This window comes from Manis javanica, chromosome 7, assembly GCF_040802235.1.
Source record: "Manis javanica isolate MJ-LG chromosome 7, MJ_LKY, whole genome shotgun sequence".
Taxonomy (NCBI): domain Eukaryota; kingdom Metazoa; phylum Chordata; class Mammalia; order Pholidota; family Manidae; genus Manis; species Manis javanica.
Genome location: NC_133162.1, coordinates 108,418,211 through 108,444,563, shown reverse-complemented (window position 1 = coordinate 108,444,563; position 26,353 = coordinate 108,418,211). Strand labels below are relative to the sequence as shown.

The 26,353-nt window shown below is 39.1% G+C and overlaps 1 protein-coding gene across 3 annotated transcripts in view; it reads right to left on the bottom strand.

Moving 5' to 3' along the window:
- The window catches only part of SPOPL (speckle type BTB/POZ protein like), a 97,686-nt gene that overhangs the window by 55,451 nt on the left and 15,882 nt on the right, over window positions 1-26,353 (bottom strand). For 2 of the 3 annotated variants that reach the window (XM_073241385.1, XM_017659584.3), the window contains exon 2: window positions 12,138-12,232. The exons of the other annotated variant lie outside the window; for it this stretch is intronic. The gene's annotated coding sequence lies outside the window, so the exon portion shown is untranslated. The remainder of the gene's footprint in view (window positions 1-12,137; window positions 12,233-26,353) is intronic. 3 annotated transcript variants of the gene reach the window in all.

Sequence of the window (26,353 nt, the reverse complement as noted above, 5' to 3'; positions counted from 1 at the left end):
TGATGTTAGACTATTCATTTGGGATTGTTCTTCCTTCTTTCAATATGCCTGGATTGCTATATACTTTCCTCTTAAGACTGCTTTTGCTGCGTCCCACAGAAGTTGTGGCTTTGTGTTGTTGTTATTTGTTTCCATATTTTGTTTGATCTCTGTATTAATTTGGTTGTTGGTCCATTAATTATTTAGGAGCATGTTGTTAAGCCTCCATGTGTTTGTGGGCCTTTTTGCTTTCTTTGTACAATTTATTTCTAGTTTTATACCTTTGTGGTCTGAAAAGTTGGTTGGTAGAATATCAATCTTTTTTAATTTACTGAGACTCTTTTTGTCGCCTACTATGTGGTCTATTCTGGAGAATGTTCCATGTGCACTTGAGAAGAATGTGTATCTTGTTGCTTTTGGATATAGAGTTCTACAGATGTCTATTAGGTCCATGTGTTCTAGTGTGTTGTTCAGTGCCTCTGTGTCCTTACTTATTTTCTGTCTGGTGGATCTGTCCTTTGGAGTGAGTGGTGTGTTGAAGTCTCCTAAAATGAATGCATTGCATTCTATTTCCTCCTTTAGTTCTGTTAGTATTTGTTTCACATATGCTGGTGCTCCTGTGTTGGGTGCATATGTATTTTTAATGGCTGTATCCTCTTGTTGGACTGACCCATTTATCATTATGTAATGTCCTTCTTTATCTCGTTACTTTCTTTGTTTTGACGTCTATTTCATCTGATACAAGTACTGCAACAGCTACTTTTTCTCCTTGTTGTTTGCATGAAATATCTTTTTCCATCCCTTGACTTTTAGTCTGTGCATGTCTTTGGGTTTGTGGTGTGTCTTTTGTAAGCAGCATATAGATGGGTCTTTTTTTTAATCCATTCAGTGACTCTATGTCTTTTGATTGTTGCATTCAGTCCATTTACAATTAGGGTAATTATCGATAGGTATGTACTTATTGCCATTGCAGGCTTTAGATTCATAGTTACCAAAGGTTCAAGGTTAATTTCCTTACTATCTAAGAGTCTAACTTAACTCACTTAGTATGCTGTTAAAAACACAATCTAAAGGTTCTTTTTCTTTCTACTCCATTCTTTATATATTAGGTATCATATTCTGTACTTTTTGTCTATCCCTTGATTGAGTTTGGGGATAATTTAATTTTGCATTTGCTTAGTAAAAGCTCTTCTACTGTCTTTACTGTGGTTTTATTACCTCCAGTGACAGCTATTCAACCTTAGGAACACTTCCATCTATAGCAGTCCCTCCAAAATAGACTGTAGTGATGGCTTGTGGGAGGTAAATTCTGTCAGCTTTTGCTTAACTGGAAATTGTTTAAGCCCTTCTTCAAATTTAAATGATAATTTTGCTAGATAAAGTAATCTTGGTTCCAGGCCCTTCTGCTTCATAGCATTAAATACATCATGCCAACCCCTTCTGGCCTGTAAGGTTTCTGCTGAGAAGTCTGATGTTAGCCTGATGGGCTTTCTTTTGTATGTGATCTTACTTCTGTCTCTGGCTGCTTTTAACAGTCTGTCCTTATCCTTGATCTTTTCCATTTTAATTACTATGTGTCTTGGTGTTGTCTTCCTTGGGTCCCTTGTGTTGGGAGATCTGTGGATCTCCGTGGCCTGAGAGAGTATCCCCTTTCCCAGATTGGGGAAGTTTTCAGCAACTACCTCCTCAAAGACACTTTCTATCCTTTTCTCTCTCTCTTCTTCCGGTATCCTATCATGCGAATATTGTTCTGTTTCGATTGGTCACACATTTCTCTCAATATTCTTTCATTCTTAGAGATCTTTTTTTTCTCTGTGTGCCTCAGCTTCTTTGTATTCCTTTTCTGTAGTTTCTATTTCATTTATTGTCTCCTCCACCGTATCCAACCTGCTTTTAATACCCTCCATTGTGCTCTTCAACGACTGGATCTCCAACCTGAATTCATTCCTGAGTTCTTGGATGTCTTTCCTTACCTCCATGATCATGTTGATGATTTTTATTTTGAACTCCCTTTCAAGAAGAGTCACGAGGTATATCATTTAAATCTTTCTCGGGAGTTGTATTAATAACTTTCTCTGGACCAGGTCTTTGTTGTTTCATATTTTTATATGGCGCCCTCTAGTGTCCAGAAGTTCTATTCTGGAGCTGCTCAGCCCCTGAAGCAATGATGGGGGGCACAGGGGAGCGGTATTGGTGCCTGGGGGGAGGAAAGAGCTGTTCTCCACCTCCTGGGTGCTGTGCCTGTCTCCCTGCCTGAACCAGTGGGCCGAGCACACAGACATAAGCTTTTGTCCCAGAGCGGCCAGATATGGATCCCTGCTTTCCACAAGCAGCTGGAATCTCAGTCTCCCCAGGAACTCTGCCTGTCCCAGCTTTCCAACCCCGTAATCAGAAGAGTATGATGAAAGCACCATGAAATGTAGGTTTGTGCTCCCAGCGCAGATCTCTGGACCTAGGTATTCAGCTGTCCCAAGCCTTCCACTCCCTCTCTGCTCTGTTTCTCTTCCTCCTGCCAGTGAGCTGGGGTGGGGGAAGGGCTTCGGTTCTACAGAGCCACAGCTCTGGTATGTTACCCCATTCGGTGAGGTCTGCTCTTTTCTCCAGTTGTATGCAGTCTGGTGTCGTCTTCTTTCCTGTTGCTCTCTCAGGATTAGTTGTGCCAACTATATTTTCTAATTGTATCCAGTTTTAGGAGGATGCCTCTGTCTCTCCTCTCACACTGACATCTCTTCTATAAAAACCAAAGTATCTTTTCTAATTGCAATGGAATGAAACTAGAAATCAGTAACAGGAAAACTGGAAAATTCACAAATATGTAGAAATTAAAAGATATATTGTTAAACAATCAATAGCAAAAAAAGAAATCATAAGAAAAATTATCGAGTATTTGAGACAAAAGAAAATGAGAACACAGTACAGCAAAATTTAATGCAATCTTATGGATGCAATGAAAACAGTATTCAGAGAGAAATGTATAACTGTAAACACCCACATTTAAAGAAAGATCACAAATCATGTATTGTATGTAAAGTTACTGTATGTAACTTCACACCTACAGTACCTAGAGAAAGAAGAGCATACTAAATCCAAAGATTGTAGACAGGAGGAAAAAACAAAGATCAGGGCTAAGACAAATGAAATAGAGAATTGAAAAACAACTGAGAAGAACAAGTAACACAAAAATTGGTCATTGAAAAGTTCAACAAAAGTGACAAAACTTTAGCTGGACTGACCAAGGAAAAAGTGAGATTCAAATGACTAAAAGATTCAAATGAAAGTAGAGACTTTACTACCAACCTTATAGAAATTAAAATAATTCTAAGAGAATACTATGAATTATTGTACACCAAATTTGATAATGTAGAAGAAATGGGCAAATTCCTAAAAAAACACAAATTTATCAAGACTGACTCAAGAAGAAACATCTGTAACCTATCACCAGTAAAGAGACTGAATTATTTATCAAAAACAAAAACAACTTGCATTATGACAGTTTTAGGAACACCATGCATTTGTTCTCCAGTGAAACTGGTGAAAATTATAAAAGAAAAACCATTCAAAGTCTCTAGAAATTGCCCTGGTAGCAAAGAGCAAATGATGTATTAAAAAAAATCTACTAGGGATTGTAAGAAAATTCTATGGTGTTTGAACCAGGACTTGCCCTTCCCACTCAGGGAGTTGGGAAACTCCATTCCAGACTGGTAACAGCCAAAAGCACAAGGCTCCCTCTATCCCCACTGGGCTCAGGGATCTCTCTTAGTGGAAGGCTCAAGATGTCAACATTTCTTATCCTGACTCCAGCTACCTACTATATATGGAAGCTAAATACCCAGCTGAATATGGCTAAGAAGTAGAGTGAGACCTCCCTTCTTTCATGCAGCCACACTGGTGGGATGTAGGTTCTACCTTGAGTATAATGCTGTTAGGGCATGGTTATTATTCCCGTTTGTAAAGTGGGGGTTCCACATTGGGAAGGCCAAACCAAGAAAACCTGAGGGTATTATTGCCCTCCCTCCCCACATTCAACCAAGTGCTCAGCTCCTATAGCAGATATATCACTGGGAGAGAAATGCATCATTGTCGCTACTCCATACTCCAAAGATCTGACTTGGAAATACTCTGTGTAGGAGAAGGTGGTCATAAAACAGACAGCTGAAAATCTCTTCCCAGAGAAATACTGACTTCATTTGCATGGGAATCAGCAAGGGCACTCTGAGAAACAGTGAAGGTCCTGGTAAAAGCAACTGAGAGGTCACTGGAGAAATCACTGACAAAAAACTAAACTGTAGGAGGGTTTGTTTGTCAGAGGAAAAAAGTAAGGTAGTCAGCTAGGAGGAGCCTGCGTGGGGTCAGAGGAAATCTTAAATAGTGACTTATGAAACCATCCCCCTCCAAAGGACCTCAAATTTTATTAGTCTGTGTAACAATTAATGTCTCAGGGCATTACTAAAAACAATTGAGCAATTAGCACTATATTAGTGCACCCTAACAGTTGTATGGGCCAGTAAAAGAGTCAGACAGCCCTTCAAAAACCACCGTCATTCCCAGGTTACTATGTGAAAACTACAGGCTGCATGTGCCCCTTGAGGAGAAACAGCACAGGCTTACGTACCTATGTACTGGATGGAACCAGCCAGCCACTAAACAAGCAAGCAGGAAAAAATAACATGCACTGGAAGGGATGAACTAGCTCCAAGAACAACTCCATTATACAAAACATGCATTCTCAAACAAAAAATTATAACATACACAAAGAAACAGGACAGTATAAACCATATAGAAAAAGTAATAGAAACTGTCTAATTGCAAAAAGCTATTGGATTTAACAGAAAAATCCTTCAAAGTAGCCATTTAAATATGCCTAAAGAACTAAAAGAAAACATGATTAAAACAAGCAGAGGAAATTATGCCAGTAATGTAACAAGTTGAGATTATCAATAAAGAAGTAAAAATGATATATAAAAAAAAATTCTGGAGTTGAAAAGTGCAATAACTTAAATGAAAAATTCACATTAGGAGCTATGTCATAAACAGTAAATATGAACTGGTAGACCAATTATTAAACTTGGTGAGAGATCAACAGAGATCATTCAAGCTAGAGATTATAAAATGAAAAAATGAACAAAGCCTCAGGCACTTACATATAATGGGAATACTAAAAGGTGAGGAGAAATAAAATGAAGCATAAAAAATAATTTAAGACATAATGGCTGAAAACTTCTCAAATTGATATAATACACATATTTAGGAAGCTCAACTAACTCCAAGTAGGATAAATGTAAAGAGATACAGAGACCCATTATAGTAAAAATGATGAAATCCAAAGACCAGGAAAACATAGTCACTAGGATGGCTGTAATTAAAAAAAATAAATAAATGGAAAAGTACCAGTGTTGTGAGGATACAGAGGAATTAGAAACACTGCCTACTGCTGGTGAAAATGCAAAATGGTTCAGGCACTGTGGAAAGTTTGGCAGCTCTTCAAGAAGTTAAACATGTTTACTGTATGATCCAACAATTTCACTCCTAAGTATGTATCTAAAATAATTGAATATAGGTGTTCAAACAAAAACTTGTAGAATAATATTCATAGCAGCACTATTTACTCACAATAACTAATAAAAGATAACTGGCTAAAAATCCACAGATGGACAATCCAAATGACCATCAACAAATGAACGTATAAAATGTGGTATATGCATAAAATAGAATTACTCATTTCATATTCATAAAAAGTAATGAAGTACTAGGATTGATGTACGCTACAAGATGGATGAACTTCAAAATGACATGGAAATGAGAAAAGCCAGGCACAAAATGCCATGTAGTGCATAATTTCATTTATATGAAATACCCAGAGTAGGCAGATAAAGGGACACAAAGCAGATTAGTGGTTGCCGGGGACCGGAGAGAGGGGGAAACGAAGAGTGAGTACTCAATGGGTATATGGTTGCCATCTGAAGTAATAAAAATGCCCTGGAACTAGATACTGGTGCTGGTTGCAAAACACTGTTAATGTACAAAATGCCACTGAATTGTATACTTTAAAACTGTTAAAATTGCTAAAATGGGGAATTTTATGTTATGTGAATTTTACCTCACTAAAAAAAAGTATATGTACATGCATGTCAATACCCACACACAGTTCTGTGATTAAAAAGTAAAAGATGTAATTATAAAGTTTCTTCTGTAACTGTTGAGTCTAAATTAGCTATTAGAGAATAAAACAGTAAAGAGATTATTTGTAATGAGTCTTCAGAGAAAAAATACTAAGGTTTTTAACAATTGTCTTGAATTGGACTCGATTCCGGGTGTGTTGGCTACCAAGCTTCCAGACCAATGGAATATATAAATTATCCAGCAAAGTATAGTGTTATTTTTTAAGTCACACTAAGAATATTATCAGAATTCTATCCAGTTATAAAATGTGACTAGCATGTTTATGAAATGCCTCTTTATACTGTCATCTGTATTCAGTTCAAGTTTTCTAAGAGCTAGCTTAATCAACTGATATTAATCATATTGCATTTTTGTTTATTAACTCTTCAACTAATAAAATGTAAACCACTCTGCAACTGGGAAATACTACAATATTTATGCTGAAAGTTATTTGAAGTGTTTCATGAAGTTATAACTGAACATACTGAGGTCAAAACAGTTTTATACATATGATGACTATGATTACATAATGAAAGGAAATAAGTTAATATGTAACTTAATACATAATGTTCAACAGTTTTACTAAGACTGTTAGGAAGAATAACTAGACTGCTTATCAAGGTGATAAAACAATAACATGTATCATAAATTTATTAAATCTCTTTGAATTAAGCATATCATGACTTCATGGTGCAATGAACATTTATTATGTGCTTAGATATACTGTGCACTCTAATGGATTTTGAAGTACAAAGGTGAGTAACATATAGTCTCTACTCTGGAGAAAACCATTATATAGGAGAGAGAGATACATGCTAGGATAACTTTCAATAAGATAAAATGAAAGATCAATGTACAGAGTAATAATGAAGCATTTTCAGAAAAGGAAGGATATCCAAGATAATCCTTTAGCTGGACTGTAAAGGAAGCAAGCAAACTGTGGAAGACCACAAACTACAGCACAGATTTTAATAGCAAGTGTTCGATACCAAGTTGGATCATTGTCTTCTCATGGATTCCATAATCTTACAGACACTGAGCCTTTCCTTTGTCTATTAAAGGATCACAATACCTCATTTCCCTATGGTTGGTGAGTGGACAAAGTGAAATAATGTACATATACATGCTTACACTTAGCACAGAGTACAAGAATAGATATACAGCAAGGAAAACTTCATAGGGAACATTTGTAGAAAAGTAGTTTGGGCAGTGGTAGTAAGGGCGGTAATAACCAAGACAAATAATTAATGTATATAAAAAAGTACTTAAAGCTGCCATGGGGTCTTTTGTCCCTGGGTATGATGGAATAGCTGACAGCTATTTGTGTAAAGGCATCTAGAGCTGCTCAAAAATAGGATACCCGAGGGGCTAAGATTCTGATGGAAAGTTAAGACTTCTGCAAATGATGACCCTGCATGAAGCAGGAAGCCAAGAAGAAAGCCTCCAAAAAAGCACAGCAAAGTTTTCAGATATACTACTGAGCAGACAAAGATTAGAGCTCAGGATCTGCCGGTGAGAGGGGCCTGAGTAAGAACATCAGGCTCTGTTTGGGAGGCCTGGAAAGCTAGACTGCATGAAAAGGACAAGCCAAATGTACAAATAAACTTATGTCAGTCTTGATTCACTTCAGTCCCTGACTGGTTCAACATTACCATCCCCTTCAGCCCCTATGCTTTATATCTAGGACAGGATGAATCCTCTATGAAAGAAGATACCACCTGGAGCCTTTACAATTTTCATAACGGCTAATATTCAATTAGTGACTTCCAGACTGCCAAAAGACTGAAAACTAGGAGAAAAGAAGAGGCAATACACACAGATCCACAGAACATTCAGACATTTGGACGTCAGAAGACAAGAACTTTAAATGTGATGAATATGTTGTAGAAGAGAGGAAAAGATGGAAAAAACAGAAGAAAAACAGAGTTTTATGTTAAATCCATTAAGAAAGAAACAAGTGGAAATTCTAGAACTGGAAAAATAATTGTAATTAACAACTTAACATGTAAGTTTAGTAGCAGACTAAAGAATCAAAGACAGGAGTAGAAAACTTTTTAAAAGGTCAGTAACAGATATTTACACTGAAGCAGAATAAAAATACAGAAAATACAAAAAGAAACTAGCACAAATGTGAGACACAGTGAAAGTCTAACATGTGAGTGGAGTGGCAACACTTAAAAAGATAAATAACTGAAAGTTTTCCAAAACTGGTCAACAAAATAATTAAATTATTATAGCACTTACATACATGAACAATTAAAATGCATGTTAACAATAATGTAAAAACACAGCAGGTAAGTGGAATAAAAAACATGCTAAATAAACAAAAAAGTGTTCCAAGGTTCTTGGCAAAATAAGAAAAGTAAGTATTGATATTATCTGTAATGTCAAAGAAGCATACTGTAATTACTAGGGTAACCAGTAAAAGAAAAATGAGACAGCATAACTAATAATACGACAGATAAATCAAAAAGAGGAGAGGAAAAATAAACAGTAAGATAGTAGCTAGTGATATAAATAATTACATATAAACAGGCCACATATACCCATTATCAGACAGGATTAAATAAATACCTAAAGACATAAAAACTAAGAGCAATGTCAGATCTTGGAATAGTAAAAGAAAGTAGTGGGAAAACTGGCAAAAATCTGATTCAAGTCTCAGTTAGCTAACAGTATTATACCAATGTTATTTTCTTGGTCTCAATAAATTTGATATTGTTATATTATTTAATATAAATATAACAAAGTATTTACATTTAATTGTTACTTAATAGGGGGTTTAATATTAATACATGTTAACATTACAGGAAGCTGTGTAAGGAAAAAAATGCAACTATTTGGTGTTGGGAGAAGATTTAAATGTAAGGATATAGAAAGGTTTGAGTTAAAAGGTTGAGAAAATATACACTTCATACATCCTATCGAAAAAACAAAGAGGGCACACCTTTACTAGGATAAGACAAAAGAGACTTTAAAGCAAGAAACATTGAGAGGGATAAAAATGAAAAAAATAAAATGAGAAAAAATCAATTATGAAAACATAATTCTGAATATGTCCCTATACAATGGGATCAGTTCCAAAAATCACAGTGGAGGACTTTAATTCACTTCTCTCAGTAAGTGAAAGAACAACCTTAATGACATTAACCCATATATGTTATGTATGTATACATATATATACATGTAAAGATATATATATGTCTTAACATGTGTATATATATATGTGTGTATAATATATATATATATATATTATACACACACACACACACACACACACACACACACACACACACAGAATATGAGATTGGGGGTAGGGGATGGATAGAACCTCGCACTCAACAGAATAAGAATGCATATTTTTCTCAACTGCCCAGAAAACACTTGCCAAAACTAACCATATTACCACATAAGTCTTTCAAATTTCAGTTCATTTAAATCATTTGGAGTATGAACCTTAATCACAGTGAAACTAAGTTAAAAACCCTAAGCAAAAAATACCTGGAAAATACCTATGTCCCCAGAAATTAAACATTAGCTTTCTAAACCTATAGGTGGAAAAAGAAGAAATCACAATAAGCATTAGAAAATATTTTGAACTTAATAACATTGAAGCTATTTCATACCTTGAAAGATATAACTATTATTGATGGCTAGGAAACTTACAACCTTTCAGGATTATATACCAGAAAAGGCAGGCTAAAAATCAATGATTTAAAGTTATACCTAAAGAAACTAGGAAAAAATAAGTCAAACCTGAAGAAAACAGAAGAAATAATAGAGGCATGAGCAAAAATCAATGACTGTGGGGAAAAAGTATGTACAACAGAGATAATACAAAGCCAAGAGCTGTCTCTGAAAAATAAAATTGACTGATCAAGGCAAAAGAGTGAGGACATAATTTATAACACCAAAAACAACTCCCTAAAAGACAATGAGGATTTCATGAAAACATTATACCAATTTAACTGGTAATTCAGATAAATGAGATAATTGAAAAAATAACTTTTCAAAACTGACAATAAGAGAAAATCATAAATAGTCCTATTTTGATTAAAACAGAGTCATTAAAAACCATCCCACAAGGAAAACTTACACAGAAGGCTTCATTGCACAAGCTCCTCTGCAGAATGAAAGACGAACTTCAAAACTTGCTTAATGAAATTAGTTCAATTTTTATACCAAAATCTGTCAAGCACTTTACAAGAGGAGAAAACCTCTCTTATGAACACAGACATAAAAATCACAGGCACATTAACAGCCAGTCAAATCTAACATTACATAAAAAATATATTTTATGACCAATATCATTTTATTTGAGTAATGTAAGGGCAATTAACATCACAACCTATTAATATAATTTAGCAAAAAAGAGGAAAAATGCATCACCCAGACAAATGCAGAAAAAGTGCATAATAAAAATTCAACACCCTTTCAGGATGAAAACTCTTTATAAAAACAAGAAAAGAAAACTTAATTTTACAAAAAGTGTGTTAAAACACATCCACACCCAGACACCTTCAATAAAAATTCCCAAAGAGATGAGACAATAAAGACCATTATGGGCACTTTCATTCAACACTGCAATAAAAGTCCTAGCCAGTACCTTAAAGCAAGAAAAATAAAAGACAAAATAATTGACAAAGAAAGAAAATGATTATCTGTCACAGGTAATATGACTGTATACAAACTAACAGAATTTTGTCTAGGTTGCTGTACGTAAGGCCAACATACAAAAAAATCCATTGTATTCCTACACATTAGCAACAAACAATCAGAAAATAAAAGTCTTATGGGACATAACTTGCAGTATAAATTTTAAAAACCCACTTCTCTTAGAAACAAATCTAATGAAGGAAAATAAAAGTCTTATGGGACATAACTTGTAGTATAAATTTAAAAACCCACTTCTCTTAGAGAAACAAATCTAATGAAGGATGCTCACAATCTACAATGAAAACTACAATACAGTAGTGACAATAAAGACAAGCTATATTAATGGAGGAATATAGTACTCTCATGAAACAGAATATTCAGAATTCTCTCCAGATGGACATGTAAGTTCAATGCAATCACAATTAAAATCCTAAAAGTGCTTTTTGTGGAAAGTGACAGGTGAGTTCTAAAAGTTACATGGAAATAAAAAGGGTCAAGAACACCCAAAGCAATCCTGAAGAAAATGAAGCTGAAGGACTATACATCAAGCATATGATACCAAGACTTAAAGACAAAAAGTAAAAAATATCAAGACTTAAAATATAGTCACTGAGATTAAGACAGAGTAGTGCTGGTACAAGAATAGAGGAACTGACTAATTGAAGAAAATAAGAAGGTGAGAAACCCTTCTACACATATTTAGACAGTTCATTTATGACAGAATAATGAAATACAGTATAGAAACGATGGTCTTATGATGCTGTATCAAATGGATTATCATAGAAAAATAAAATCTTGATTCTTAACCTCATATACACAAGATCAATTCCAGATATATTTCAGGTGTAATATGAAGGTATGCAATAAAGTTTGGGCTGGGGGGCATGAGAGAATGTTCATACCTCTGCGGTAGGCAAATATTTCTTAAGCAGAACACAGGGCAAAAAAATACCTTCATTACATGAATTCAGGACAGGACTTATATCCAGAACATACAGAGAATGCCTGAAAATTACTATAAAAATTGCAGGCAAAAAAAATTGGCCAATAACTTAAATATTGCATTTAAAAACAACAACAAAAAAAAGGAGGATATCCAAAAGGTCAATAAACATAAGAAGAGGAGTTCAACGTGAGTCATCAGACTAACAAATGAAGACAGCAATGTGGTACCACTACTCATGAAACTGAATGTTAAAATTTTAAAAGACAGTAACAATGAATGTTGTTGACCAACATGGAGAACTCAAATCTATAAAATTACATTGATAGTGAAAGTATAAATTAGTATAACCACTTTGGAAAATGTTTACAATATATATTAAAGCTAAACAAATGAATACCTTACAACTGAACAATTCCACTTCTGGATTACAGCCAACAGCATACATTCATATGCTCATCAAAAGATGTGTCTGAGAATGTTCACAGATGGACTCTAGATATAAATATGAAAATAAAGCAGTAAAACACTTGTGACAGGCAAAAACTAGAATCAACCTGAATGTTCATCAACAAAAGAATGGATAAATTGTGGTACACTCATATAGTGGAATACTATACAGCAATTAGAATGAACAATCTAGTACAACATGTAACATGAGGAATCTCACAGACATGTTAAGGCAAAAAAGCCAGACATGCTGTATGATTCCATTCAAACAAAGTTTTAAAAAAGGTAAAACAAACAAGATATAAGAAGCTAGAATAGTAGAGGTGTGACAAAATTTTGAGACATTATGAATTGGTATCAAAGTTTGTGGTTTAGAAAGCACACCTGGTTCAATGATAACAGAGATTCATGTAAGAAACCAAAGAAAAGGCTTTTTGGACAACTTGAGTTTAGGATACCAGTGGGGGGAGAGGGAGGGTACAATTATAAACATACTCAAAAGACCATGAAAATATGCCATATTTATTATAGTTTTACAGATATGCAAACACAGAAAAATGATGTGAGATGAATGCTATTTATTGGCTTCCTATGAACTCTATTCCACTAGATGGTTCCTAAGAAGGAATAAGACTCTTCAGTAGCCAAATCCCTGCATGTATACTTACTGATTCCAGCAAACCACCAAAAACTTCACCAAAAGCTTTTAACTCATAAGAGAAGGATTTCTCTCTGAAGGTGCACCTTCAGTACTGTAAGGAGAATCACTGTGAAAATTTATTTTATAATAATCCACTCCATAGCCAACTTTGCAGAAATTTGTCTATTCTGCAGGGCTATCAACTAACTTTTTCTTTGGTAGAAGCAATTTAATAATACCAAGAATAGATATTTTGCAAAGACTTTCTACATATCAAGCTTAAGTATTTATCTAATTTGATTCCCAAAGTAATTGTACAAGGAAGGTAATAACTGCCTCTGCTAATGTTGTTGATGAGTAAACCAGAGCACAAAAAGGCTATGTTGGTTGACTGGATTGAAGATGGTGGAATAGGAAGGCAAGGCAGGAACCTCCTCCCCAAAATACATGAAAACGACTGGAAGACTGCAGAAAAGACAACCTACAGCTGAGGAGGAAGAGAAGACCACACAGAAAAGGGGTAAAGTGGCAAAGCCAAGATCAAGAGGGACCCAAGTCCTCCCCCCACACCAGCCTACAGGCAGGAGAAAGAAGAAAGGAGTGGTGAGGGAGTAGGAACCCAGAAGTGCTGCACACCTGGCCCTGGAGATCTGCACTGGGATCACAGGCCCATATTATACTGGGTTCTGGTGAGCAGTGGAGCTGAACACCAGGGACAGCCAAAACACTCTGGGACGCTGAGACATCAGCCAGTATGGAGGGCAGGCATGTTCTGCCAGTCCTGAGACCCAGAGCAGAGGCAGGAGTTTGAAAGATTTGCCAGCAATGGGAGGGGTGAGAGCTGGATGGAAGTCCCTCCTCAGGAGAAAGGAGAGGTGGACTATACCTCCCCAGCCCTCTCTCAGCCCAACAAATCACGACTCTCAGGAACCCCAGATGCTCAATCCCCCTTGCAGGCAATGCAGTCCCGAGGCTTCTCCCTGCACGCACTGCTGGGAGCCAAATCACAATGCCCAGTGGCAATATCAGACTTTGCTGCCTGGCAGGCAAAAGAAGACTCTCCCAGATCCCTGGCTCCATTTCAACCCAACTGGGGAGATGCATACAGTAGCCAGCCTCAAGAGCTCCTTCCTCTCTGTGGGTGTCCAAAGCCGGTGCCGCATGTCTGGTGAGAGCATAGCCAATGTAAGTCCACCCAAACCATTAACCCTGCAGCCCTGCCACTGCTGCAGGCCAGGCAGAGGATGGTCCTTCCCACAGCAGAGCTCAACAGAGACTCCTGAGCTTATCAAAAAGGCTTGGATGAAGCAAACTGCCCACCTAGACTAATATCACTACATAAGTCAGACAGAAAGGAGGCCCCACTCAAGGACCACCAATAGCTGGAGTCCCTGTAAAACAGAACAAGGCACTAGAGAGTAAAGAATCTTGAGTTTCTCGGCACCATAGGATGCCTTCTTCATAAAGCTCTCACATTATAGGCCAGAAAGTATAGTACAGAAAAGCATCTAATACAAAGAAACACAGAAACCCTGGCAAAATGAGTAGGCAGAGGAATATGATCCAAACAAAACTATAAGACAGAATCCCAGAAAGAGGACTAAATGAAACAGAAATTACCTATTTTCTTGATAAAAACTTCAGAATAAAAGCAAAAACATGCTCACAGATTTACAGAAAAGTGTTCAAGATCTCCGGAGGACTTCAACAAAGTGACAGAAGATCTAAAAAAGCTGACTCTGAGCTCACTCAGAGTTGAAGAATACAGTATCTGAAATGAAACATACAATGGAGGGATATATGAGTAGACTAGAACATATAGAGGAGATAGTATATGAAATGGAAATTAGAGAACAGGAAAACAAAGAAGCTGAGGAACAGAGAGAAAAAAGGACCTCTAGGAATGAAAGAATGATAAGTGAGTTATGCGATCAATCCAAATGAAACAATATTTACATAATAGGGGTACCAGAAGGAGTAGAGAAAGACAAGGGACAGAAGTGAGATAGTATATGAAATGGAAATTAGAGAACAGGAAAACAAAGAAGCTGAGGAACAGAGAGAAAAAAGGACCTCTAGGAATGAAAGAATGATAAGTGAGTTATGCGATCAATCCAAATGAAACAATATTTACATAATAGGGGTACCAGAAGGAGTAGAGAAAGACAAGGGACAGAAAGTTTATTTAAGGAAATAATTGTTGAAAAAAAGTTCCCCAATTTGCAGAAGGAAATAGACACTCATATTACAGAAGTACAGAGATCTGCTAACAAAAGGAACCCCTGAAGACAACACCAAGACATATAATAATTAACATGGTAAAGATCAAGAGCAAGGAGAGAGTGTTGAAAGCAGACAGTGAGTGAAAAAAGATTACTTATAAAGGAAATCCCATCAGGCTATCATCAGACTTCTCAACAAAAACTCTTCAGGCCAGAAGGGAGTAGCATGATATATTTCATATACTGAAACAGAAAGACCTACAACCAAGAATACTCTACCAGGTGAGATTACCATTTAAATTTGAAGCAGGGATTAAACAATTTTCAAATAAACAAAAGTTGAAGGAATTTGCCAACACTAAGCCAGTCCTACAGGATATGTTAAAGACACTGCTATGGATGAAAATGATCCAAAGGCTAAATAACTTTCACCAGGAAAATAAACCCACAGTAAAGGTAGTAAACCAACTAATTATCAAGCAAGTACAAAATTAGAACAAAATGAAGCAAAATCAACTATACACAAAATCAGTCAAGGGATATATAAAACATGCAGATTATGACATCCAATAAGAAAAATGTGGAGGAGGAGGAGGAAGGAGGGAAAAAAAGTACCTTTAGATTATGTTTAAAACAGTAATCAGCAATTTAAGATAATTATATAGTAAGAAGCTATCCTTGAACTTTGGTAACCACAAAAACAAAGCCCACAATAAATACACACACAAAAATAAATAAATAAATAATACATAAATAAGAGAAATCTAATTACAACACTAAAGAAAATCATCAATAACAAGAAAAGAGAATTAGGAGAAAGAAAGCAACAGAGAGGAGCTATAATAAACAGCCAGAAAACAATTAATAAAATGGCAGTAAGTATGTATCTATCAATAATCATCTTAAATGTAAATGGACTGAATGTACCAATCAAAAGGCATAGAGTGGCAGAATGGATAAGGAAACAAGACCCATCTTTATGCTGACGATCAGAGACCCATTTCAGACCCAAAGAAATATACAGACTAAAAGTGAAGGAATAGAAAAAGATATTTCATGCAAATAATAGGGAGGAAAAAGCAGTAGCATTACTTATATCAGACAAAATTGATTTCAAAACAAAGAAAGTAACAAGAGACAAAGAAGGCCATTACATGTAATGGGATCAATCCAACAAGAGGATATAATCATTATACAAATCTATGTGCCCAACATAGGAGCACCTAAGTATGTAAATCAAATACAGAATTAAAGGGAGAAGTAGATTATGACACCTTCATTTTAACTTAATACACAACCCACATCAATAGATCAACCACACAGAAAATAAATAAGGAAACAGAGGCACTGGACAATATTAGATCAGATAGACTTAAGAGATATCTAAGAACACTTCATCCAAAAGCAGCAGGATACACATTTTTCTCATGTACATGGAATGTTTTCCAGAACAGATCACATACTAGGCCACAAAAAGAGCCTCAATAAATTCAAAAAGATAGAAATTGTATCAAGCAACTTCTCAGACCACAAACAAAAATACAACAGTTCAACTTAATTTATAATATATTCTGACACATCCCAAAATTATCTTGTGTACTCCCTTTAATGTGGATGCCTCATTTTGAAGACCATAGTTCTAACCAAATGAAAAAGAATTTCAAAGAAAAAACAGAATTGAAGAAATAATAAAGCTGAACAGATTTCAGGGAAGAGAAGAAAACAAAAACTAAAGGAAAATTCACTAGAATTTGACACTTGGAAAATTTTCAATTGATAAAAGTTTTAATGCACATAGGATTACATTTCATTTTCCCTGAGGCCATTCTACTTTGTTCTACATTGTTTACATAATCACATATAAATATTTTCAGGTTTAAAATTTTTACAACTACCTGTAAATAAAGTGAGAAAGAAATTAAGTTACAAAACAACATGCAAATATCTTGATGATGTAAAATTAACAATAACAACTGGGAGACTAAAGAGAGTGAAGACAAGAACAAAATCATCATTTATAGAGGCAAGCAATACTGTTTAGAGAAAATACGTAAAAAAGAATATTATTAATAAAAACAAAGAACTGTAAGTTCTTAAAACCTTAAGAACTTACAGAACTATAAGCAGGCACAATTTACAGTAGGAAGTGGTACTGGTGGGAAGGTGACTTTCAATTCTTTTTACTCTTTTATGTAATGTCAATGTTAATAAAATTATGACTTCTATTTTTAAAAAGCATTCTAAGTAGGGGGAAAGAAGCAGTGCCTAGTATGCCCATTTAGAAAATGGAACATTGACTACTGACTGCCATAGTAAGCTTACATTAAGCACTCCTACCATTCACCCCCTTCTTTTATGGCATTTTACCACCAAGTTTTATGTGCATGATTGTCTTTTTACCCTCTATGAAGACTTTTTGTGTTTCTACATTCATATAATGCAAAGCTTTAGTGTTTGTTTAAAAAAAGAGGGAGATTTATTAAATATCTGAGGGAATTAATGGAATAACTAATTCATATCTACACAAATGCAAACAGAAAAGCCATCTCATAGCTGCAATCACTTAAAACCAGTTTATCTTAAGTTTACTAAGATGTGTATAACATGGAGATTTTATTTCAAATCGCCTCTTCAAAACAGAAACAGCTATGACTATCAGTAGAATATTCAACCCAGTGGGAGAATATCTGGACACAGGTTTACAGAGAAGAATCTTAGTGGGCAAGAGAACAGGAGATGATGAATACAGCAATGGCAATATTCTGAAGCCTAGCCAAGGAAACAGTTGGCTAGGGAAGGGAAGACCCATTCCTTCTTCCTGGCTATATACATTCCTACATAAATATGAGGAAACCCAAAAAAGGTAGGGGAGTACAAGGAGGGGATGAGCATCTAGCAGGTATGATGGATGATGATGAAATAACATAGGCCTGTTTTAAAAAGGAAAAAAAATGCATAGGGTTTGAGCAAATACCTTCATTTACCTTAAAGTCAGTCTACTTACCTGGGTCCTTAACCTTTTTCCTATTTTTGGCTACTGAGAATCCCAAGTAAAATAGTTGTTTTACAGTTTGAACTCTCTGTCCCAAGTTAAAGTTGTCTTTCCTTTGAAGCTTGACAAGTTTGAAGCTTTTCTAAGTCAAAGGCAGGAGAACATGAATAATATCATATGGTCTAACCAAAAGTCCAGCCTTTAAGTGATTACAAATGGTAGACTTCAGGTTTATGTTTCTCTAGGGCAGGAATTCTCAAATTTAAGTGTGTATTAGAATCACCTGGGAGGCTTGTTAAACCAGAATGCTACGCCCCAACCACAAAGTTAATGATTCAGTGGGTCTGGGTCCCGCCTGAAGCATACATTTCTAACAAAGGTTTCAGGTGGTGCTGGTCTAGGAATCTCACATTGAGAACCACTGCTGTAGTCTGAGGGTTATTAACCCAGAAAGCTATGAATACCGCTAATATAAAGATTTAATCATCACTGCCCTGGCTATCCATTTAACCTCCACCTCTAAGTACTCTGTTTTTACCGGGTATTATCCTGAAGGGAAGGGCTAGTTTTCAACTTCTTTTAGTGTCTTAATCCGGTATTAGGCAATCTTTTTTGAAATCCACAACATCCTCGAACACTGGAAGTAAGGAGGCAGTTTTAATTGCATTTATACTTGGAAACTATACTAAGGGTAGGCAAAAGATATACAGACATTCTCTGACCAACTCTCTCATTTGATAATTAGGTTTCTACATAAGCAGAAGTTTAAAGCCTCTGCTTACTGTTACCCTGCCACTCAACCAAGGTTCCCCCTTAAAAAACAAACAAAAAACAGAAAACTAGAAGTCAAACTGTGTACACATATTGAAAGCCTAGAAATATTACTGCATTTCTGTTGCTTTAATGTATTTTCAGAAAAGAGATTAATAGTAAGAAATTGTTTAACAACATTTCTAGATATAGACATTATATGTAGTTTTTCTTAACGTTTAAAATGGGAAAAATGCCCTGGTGTCCATGTGTTGAGAGACCTGGGTTCTAGCCCCTAGACATTCTAGGTTTCAGACCACATGCCCTTTTGCACATTTATTAAGTTTTGGCTCTACAAAGAGTTGGGGGGTAAGAATCACTAAGTCCCATCCTGTTTTACCATAAATACAGCAAGCCTCATACACTATAGACTCAGATTTACTCAATAGTACCACATAATTTCCTCACAGCAATGAACTTCTTAAAAAAAAAAAACTACAATCATTTCAGAACCTGATTGCTTCTCCTATACTGTAACATTAAGGATACTCTGGATCTCTGAAAACCGATTTTTAAAAATCACCATTTGCAAACAACTACATTTATATGTCCTACTAGTTGCTATAAGCGCAACTGTTTTCCTATTATTTATGTAATAACTTATATACAAGGCACAAGAAAAACATGTCTTATAGCATCTGTATTAATAGCAATTTATATATATGATTCCCTTAAAATACATGAAGTATTTCACTTTTTAAAAGGAGGCTATTTTCAGAAATCATATAGACAATATTGGGATTTTTTAAAAAATCACCTTTACTTAGCATAACAGTTTATCACTAAGGTTATTAAAATTCATGAGGTAAGACTTTGAATTATCCTAATATATAAACTGTGGCAAACTGAAGAGTCAAGACTAGCAGTCAGGAGACTACTCATTACAGCCAAATTGCAAGATTTCTCTGATTTCTTTTTCTTCTTAAATCATTCATTGGTTCCTTTATTCATTCTCCCTCTCTCCTTCTGACTGACCCACTGTAGTAGTCTGGGAGAATCTACACTGAGCTGGGCCCTGTGGAATCAAGAAAGGACAACAGAAAGGCAGCTCTTGACTTCATAATTTGAATTAGATCTGTGATGTCCTCTGGGTAAAATATTCTGTAACTTCAAAAGTGCTGAACAAACAAAACAGCAAAAACCTGATCACATTTTTATTGGTAAAAATTTCAAATAGCTGAAACCAAATGTTGTTACCCAAATGTGTGTCTGTGTGTATATGCATGTATTTTTAAGCAGCACGGGCATGATTAAAGACCAGGATTGTGAGGGCCAGGCCCCTGGCCAGGGCTCGGTCCCAGGGCTGATCCACCGCAGCTCCCTTGCCCACTGGTAGTTCTAAGACCTGGTATTTTAGCCTCGTCACCAGCTGGAGAAGATGGCGCCCATTTCCTGTTCACCACCCTTTCCCCTCTTCCCTGTTGGGGATTGGCCCAGCAGACTTCCGTACCCATGCACAGCTCATGCTGCCCGCTTAGAGTGGCGCGTGACACCTATCCTCTGAAAGGTCACGCATGATACTGTCCCGGATTGGTTGGGTGACTGAATATAAGGGAGCCCGCCGAGAGGGAGAGGAGCTTCCTGACAACTGCTGTAACCGCCGCGAGAGGTTAGACAATAAAGCCTAGAGAAGAATCAAGACCTTGGGCGTGTTGCTTCGGTCCCTGAAGGGTCGCGACAAGTGGTGCTGAAACCCGGGAATCGCTAAACCTCGTCGCGACCTGATCCGCTGACCCTGGCGCCTGCCGATGAAATAGAGCTTGTAATTCTTCAGGAATGTCGCTGGACGCCGTTCGGTCAGCTGGCCAGACCGGGAGAGGGAACCGAGGAGGGTGAGTGGATCAGCGAGCAAACTGAAAGTATACGTGGCAGGGCAGACAGCAGGCAGTTGCGGTGGGTGTTTATGTGTAGTGTGTGTGTCCTGTTAGTGTTTGTGACATTGTTTATTATAATATATGGAATGAGGAGGCGCCAGTGAAGGTTCGCAGAGCAGCGACAAAATCAGAAGGTTCGCAGAGTGGCGACAAAATCAATAGGTTCGCGGAATTAGTGACGTAGTCCATCTAAATCATAACTAGGATACTTACCCCTTTAGAGAGAGGATGGGGACGGAGGCCTCTAGGGTTAGGGCCGAGGAACCTCTGAAAGCGCTCCTTAGAGCTAATGGAACCCCTTTGAAAACGAAGACTGCCAGGGCATTCCTGAACACTATAGAGAATCATGCCCCATGGTTCTTAGATGAAGGAAAGATCACCAGCCCTTTATGGGACAGGCTGGGGGATGACCTACGCCGGGCAGACAAGAGGGAGCCCCTTCCACCAGGGACAATCCCTATTTGGGGTCGAGTAAAAAATTGCCTGAAGGAACAGAAGTCAAGCTGCCGAGAGGCCATCCAAGAGGGGGAGGAAATATTAGAGGAAGTACGAGAAGAGCGTGCCTCCGCAAAGGCATCGGAAGGGGGGATCTGAACAGGGACTGCCATCTGATGAGGATGAAGACGGGGAACTTTCGGGGGATGAGCTAGAGAACAGGTTTAATAGCAGAGCATCACGCCCGTCATTATATCCCTCCCTTGAACCGTTGAGACTCCAGCCAAGGGAGGAGGGGGAGGCTCACCACACCCCCCTAAAGGCAGATAAAGCCAAAGCAGGGCTAGTAACTCCCTCAGCCCCCATCGAACCCTCATGATTAAAACCAGGATCATTCACTTCATGGCCCGAGCCGCCACCTTATCAGCACTGTCACTGTAAAGAGGGCTGGGCGAGGTGGGTATGCAGAGAAGGGCAGGCAGCATTCCCTGTAATAGAAGACCCGAACACTCTGCAAAGATATCATCAACCCGTAGACTTCAAAATAATCAAAAGCCTGAAGGAGGCCACCACCACCTATGGGCCTCAGGCCGCCTTTACAGTGTCTCTGGTAGAATCAGTGGCCTCCTTGAACCTAACCCCAGATGACTGGGCCAATGTCGCCAGGGCGTCTCTCTCCGGAGGCCAGTATCTGACTTTTAAAACTGCGTGGCAGGAGTTTTCCCAGGATACTGCACGGCGTAATACTGCAGCAGGGAACCATCAATGGAACCTAGACATGTTAATGGGCTCTGGACCCTACTTAGGGCAGCACAATCAGGTCAACAACCCTCCCGCGGTTTACTTACAGATTTCCACAGCCGCGGTCAGAGCTTGGAAGACCTTACAAGGCACAGGGGATCTACAGGGTCAGCTTTCTAAGGTGCTGCAGGGGCCTAATGAGCCCTATGCAGATTTTCTTGCGAGGTTGATGCAAACTGCCGGTAGGATCTTTGGAGATGCAGAAACAGCCATGCCCTTAGTCAAACAGTTAGCGTATGAGCAAGCAAACAAATGGTGTAAGGAAGCCATTCGGCCATGGAAAAATAAAGACTTAAACACCTATATTAAGGTATGTAGAGACATAAACGATAGTGTAGTTCAAGGGCAAGTGATGGCCGCTGCAATAACTCAAGGACTGCGCAATGCGCGCGGCAGAGCCACCCCTCCAGGGGCATGCTTCTATTGTAAGCAGCCAGGTCACTTGAAGAGGGACTGCCCCAAGCTAGGGGGACCAGGAGGTAATGCCGCACCCATCAGGCAACCTCGACTGTGCCCTAGGTGCAGAAAAGGGAACCATTGGGCAAATGAGTGTAGATCGGTGGCCAATGTAGAAGGACGCCCACTGCCTCCACAGCAGCCAAAAAATGGGAGGTGGGGCCCCACACCTCAGGGCCCGCAAATGTATGGGGTGATTCAGCAAATCCCCCGAACACACTATCACCTGACCGATCAGAGCACTCACAAGGAGGCGGAGAACCAAGGAGAGCCACAACAGGGAGTGCCGGACTGGACATCCGTGCCACCACCCGCCTTGTACTGACCCCAGAAATGGGAGTTCAAGTAGTGGAGTCCGATTACAGAGGGCCCTTAAAGAGGGGGGTGGTGGGACTCCTTTTAGAGCAGGCTTGATAGTCCATCCTGGAGTGATAGATCCAGATTTTGAGGGAATAGTAAAGGTGATGGTCTCCTCCCCGCGAGGCATTACCGCCATAAATCCAGGAGACCGCATCGCTCAAATTCTCATGCTTCCCAGTAACCATGACAATTTTGACAGTAAGAAGGTCATAAGGGGGACCTCTGGCTTTGGGTCATCCGGGGCTCCACTAGCTAGTGTCACGCTAGAATTAGGGGACCGGCCTATGTATGTAATCCAAATTAGAGGCAGGGAGTTTGTGGGGCTGTTAGATACTGGGGCAGATCGCAGCATCATCAGGGAAGAAGAGTGGCCTAAAGACTGGCCTCTAAATTGAGCTGCACAAACACTGAGAGGTCTGGGGATAGCCCAGGCACCAATGTACAGTGCAGCCACACTGCCATGGAAGGACTTAGAGGGGCATCACGGTGTTATTCGACCATACATCCTAAAAATGCCTATCTCCCTATGGGGACGAGATGTGTTAACACAAATGAATTTTAAACTAACCACAGAGACTTTTTACAGTGAGCAGTCTAATGCCATAATGAAAAAATAGGGGTACGTGGGCACTAGAGGACTAGGGAAGGATCTCCAAGGGAAAGAACAACCAATCCTTTAAGCAGGGAGACCGCCCAAAGGGCCCAGAGGACCAGGATTGGGTTTTTCTTCGGGGCCACTGAGGGAAAACAGCCTATAGAAATAACATGGCAGTCAAAAAGGCCCGTGTGGGTACCTCAGTGGCCCCTCACCAAAGAAAAGAAGGAAGCAGCCCACACTTTAGTACAAGAACAGATAGCAGCTGGTCACCTCCAGCCCTCTACCTCGCCATGGAACACACCTATTTTTGTAATTAGGAAAAAGTCTGGCAAGTGGAGATTACTCCATGATCTCAGGGCAGTGAACAGACAGATGGAGCTTATGGGACCTGTACAATTAGGCCTTCCTCTCCCTGTGGCCCTGCCCAGAGGATGGAATTCAATAGTGATAGATATCAAAGACTGTTTCTTCTCCATCCCGCTTCACCCCAGAGACTGTCAAAGGTTTGCCTTTACCGTGCCAGCAGTGAATCATAGTTGTCCCGATGAGCGATATGAGTGGATAGTATTGCCACAGGGCATGGCTAATAGCCCCACCATGTGTCAGATGTATGTAAAGAAGGCCTTACAAACTGTCAGGAAACAGTTTCCCCTGATAATCATCTATCACTACATGGATGACATTTTGCTGTGCAGTGAAGAGGAGAGACAACTGGAGTTGGCTCTCTGTTTCCTGCAGGAACATTTTGAGGAGTGGAACCTTAAAATAGCCCCTGAAAAGATCCAAACATCCAAAGTAAAGGAATATTTAGGAATGAGATTGGGAAACACAATGGCCAGGCCATTAAAGGTAACCATAAGGACAGATCACCTGAAAACTCTAAATGATTTTCAAAAACTACTGGGAGACATTAATTGGGTTCGTCCATATTTGAAACTCACCAATGAAGAGCTAAGTCCCTTATATGACCTCCTGAGGGGAGAACCTGATCTGGCCTCCCCTCGATCACTCACTGAAGAGGCAAGAAAAGCTATAACATTGGTTCAGTCACGCTTGCAGTTAGCGCAAGTCGAGCGGATTGATTACTCCAAACCAATTGCCTTCATAGTGCTCCCTAGCAATCATAGCCCCACAGGCGTACTGTGGCAAGAGGGCCCTATGCTATGGGTCTACTTGGCACATTCGCCCGGGAAGATCCTGGATTGGTATCCCCAGAGTGTGGCCGAGCTGATCTTGAAAGGTGTCAGGGTATCCACAGAGACGTTCGGTGCCCCTCCAAATACCATCATCACCCCATATACTGCAAAACAAATTGAATGTCTTACCGCCTGCTGTGATGCGTGGGCTATCGCCTGCACCATATCTAGTGCCACCTTCGATAATCATTATCCAAAATCCCCCTGGCTCCAGTTTTGCCTAGCTAACCCAATCATTTTCCCTAAAACTACCATGAGGGAACCCATTCCTAGGGCTAAGGTAATCTTTACCGACGGCTCTAAGGATGGCACCGCTGCAATAGTTACCAATGAACAATCATGGACCCTCACATTCCCGGCGACATCTGCCCAGCAGGTAGAGCTGCTGGCAGTGGTGCAGGCCTTTAAATTATTTCCCCACGAGCCATTTAACCTGCTGTCAGTCAATATGTAGTTAACTCAGTTACCATTATAGAAAATGCAGGGCACATTAGACAGACATCGCCGGTCGCCGGAACACTTAGAAGCTTGCAGCACCTTATCTGGGATCAGGTCCATCCTTTCTTTATTGGACATATCAGGGCTCATACTCCACTCCCAGGCCCGCTTGCCGAAGGAAATAGGAGAGCGGACAAACTAACCCGCAGCCCGTACATCCTAGCTTTAGCCAACCCGGCAGAACAGGCCACTAATTACCACAAGCTCTTTCATGTTAATTCCACCACCTTACAGATGAAATATCCTATTACAAGGGAGCAAGCGAGAGCCATAGTCCTTGGCTGTAAATGGTGCGTTGCTCTCCTACCCCTACCATCTCAAGGCATAAACCCAAAAGGACTACTACCAAACCACCTGTGGCAAATGGATGTCACACACATCCCCGAATTTGGGAACATGAAGTATGTTCATGTGTCCGTTGACACATGCTCAGGAGTAATCAATCTTCGCCTCCTGCCACATGGGCGAAAAAGTCCGAGATGTTACTTCCCACTGCCTACAGGCATTCTCTGCCTGGGGCATGCCTAAACACCTGAAGACTGACAATGGACCAGCATATACATCCCGACCGTTTCTGACATTTACTCAGACTCTAAACATTGCTCATACAACGGGTATTCCATACAACCCTCAAGGACAGGGTGTAGTAGAGCGCACACACAGAACACTCAAGGCTAATAAAACAAAAAGGGGGAATAGGGGCAGACTACAAATCCCCTAAAGATAAACTTAATATCATCCTATTTATATTAAATTTTTTGACATTGGACATAAACGGCCAGAGTGCGGCTGAAAGACACAGTCAGTCTGCCGACCCTGACAGGAAACCCAAAGTACTGTGGAAAGACGTGCTGGAAGGTAACTGGAAAGGCCCGGACCCAGTACTTATCTGGACCTGAGGCTCTGTTTGTGTTTTCCCGCAGGGCCAACACCAACCTATCTGGGTACCGGAGCGATACGTGAGGCGAGTGGAAAACTCAAGGACGGAAGAACAGAATGCTGATGCTGATAGCACTCACAATCCTAGGGTGGACCCTGCCGCCAGCGAGACCCGAGCAGAGACAGCTATGGGGAGTAGTAAAGGCATGGCCACTGCCACTACCCCTGAGTAACCTATCAGCAGAGACTTTGAACAGCCTGTCGCAAGATACCGCTTCTGCGCTGATGCAGCAAAACCTTATTAATACACACTTGAAGAACGGTATAGTCTTGGTGAACCAGCGCGTGGACATTCTCCAGGAACAACTGTATTTGCTCGGTCAGACATGGCATTTGGGCTGTGTC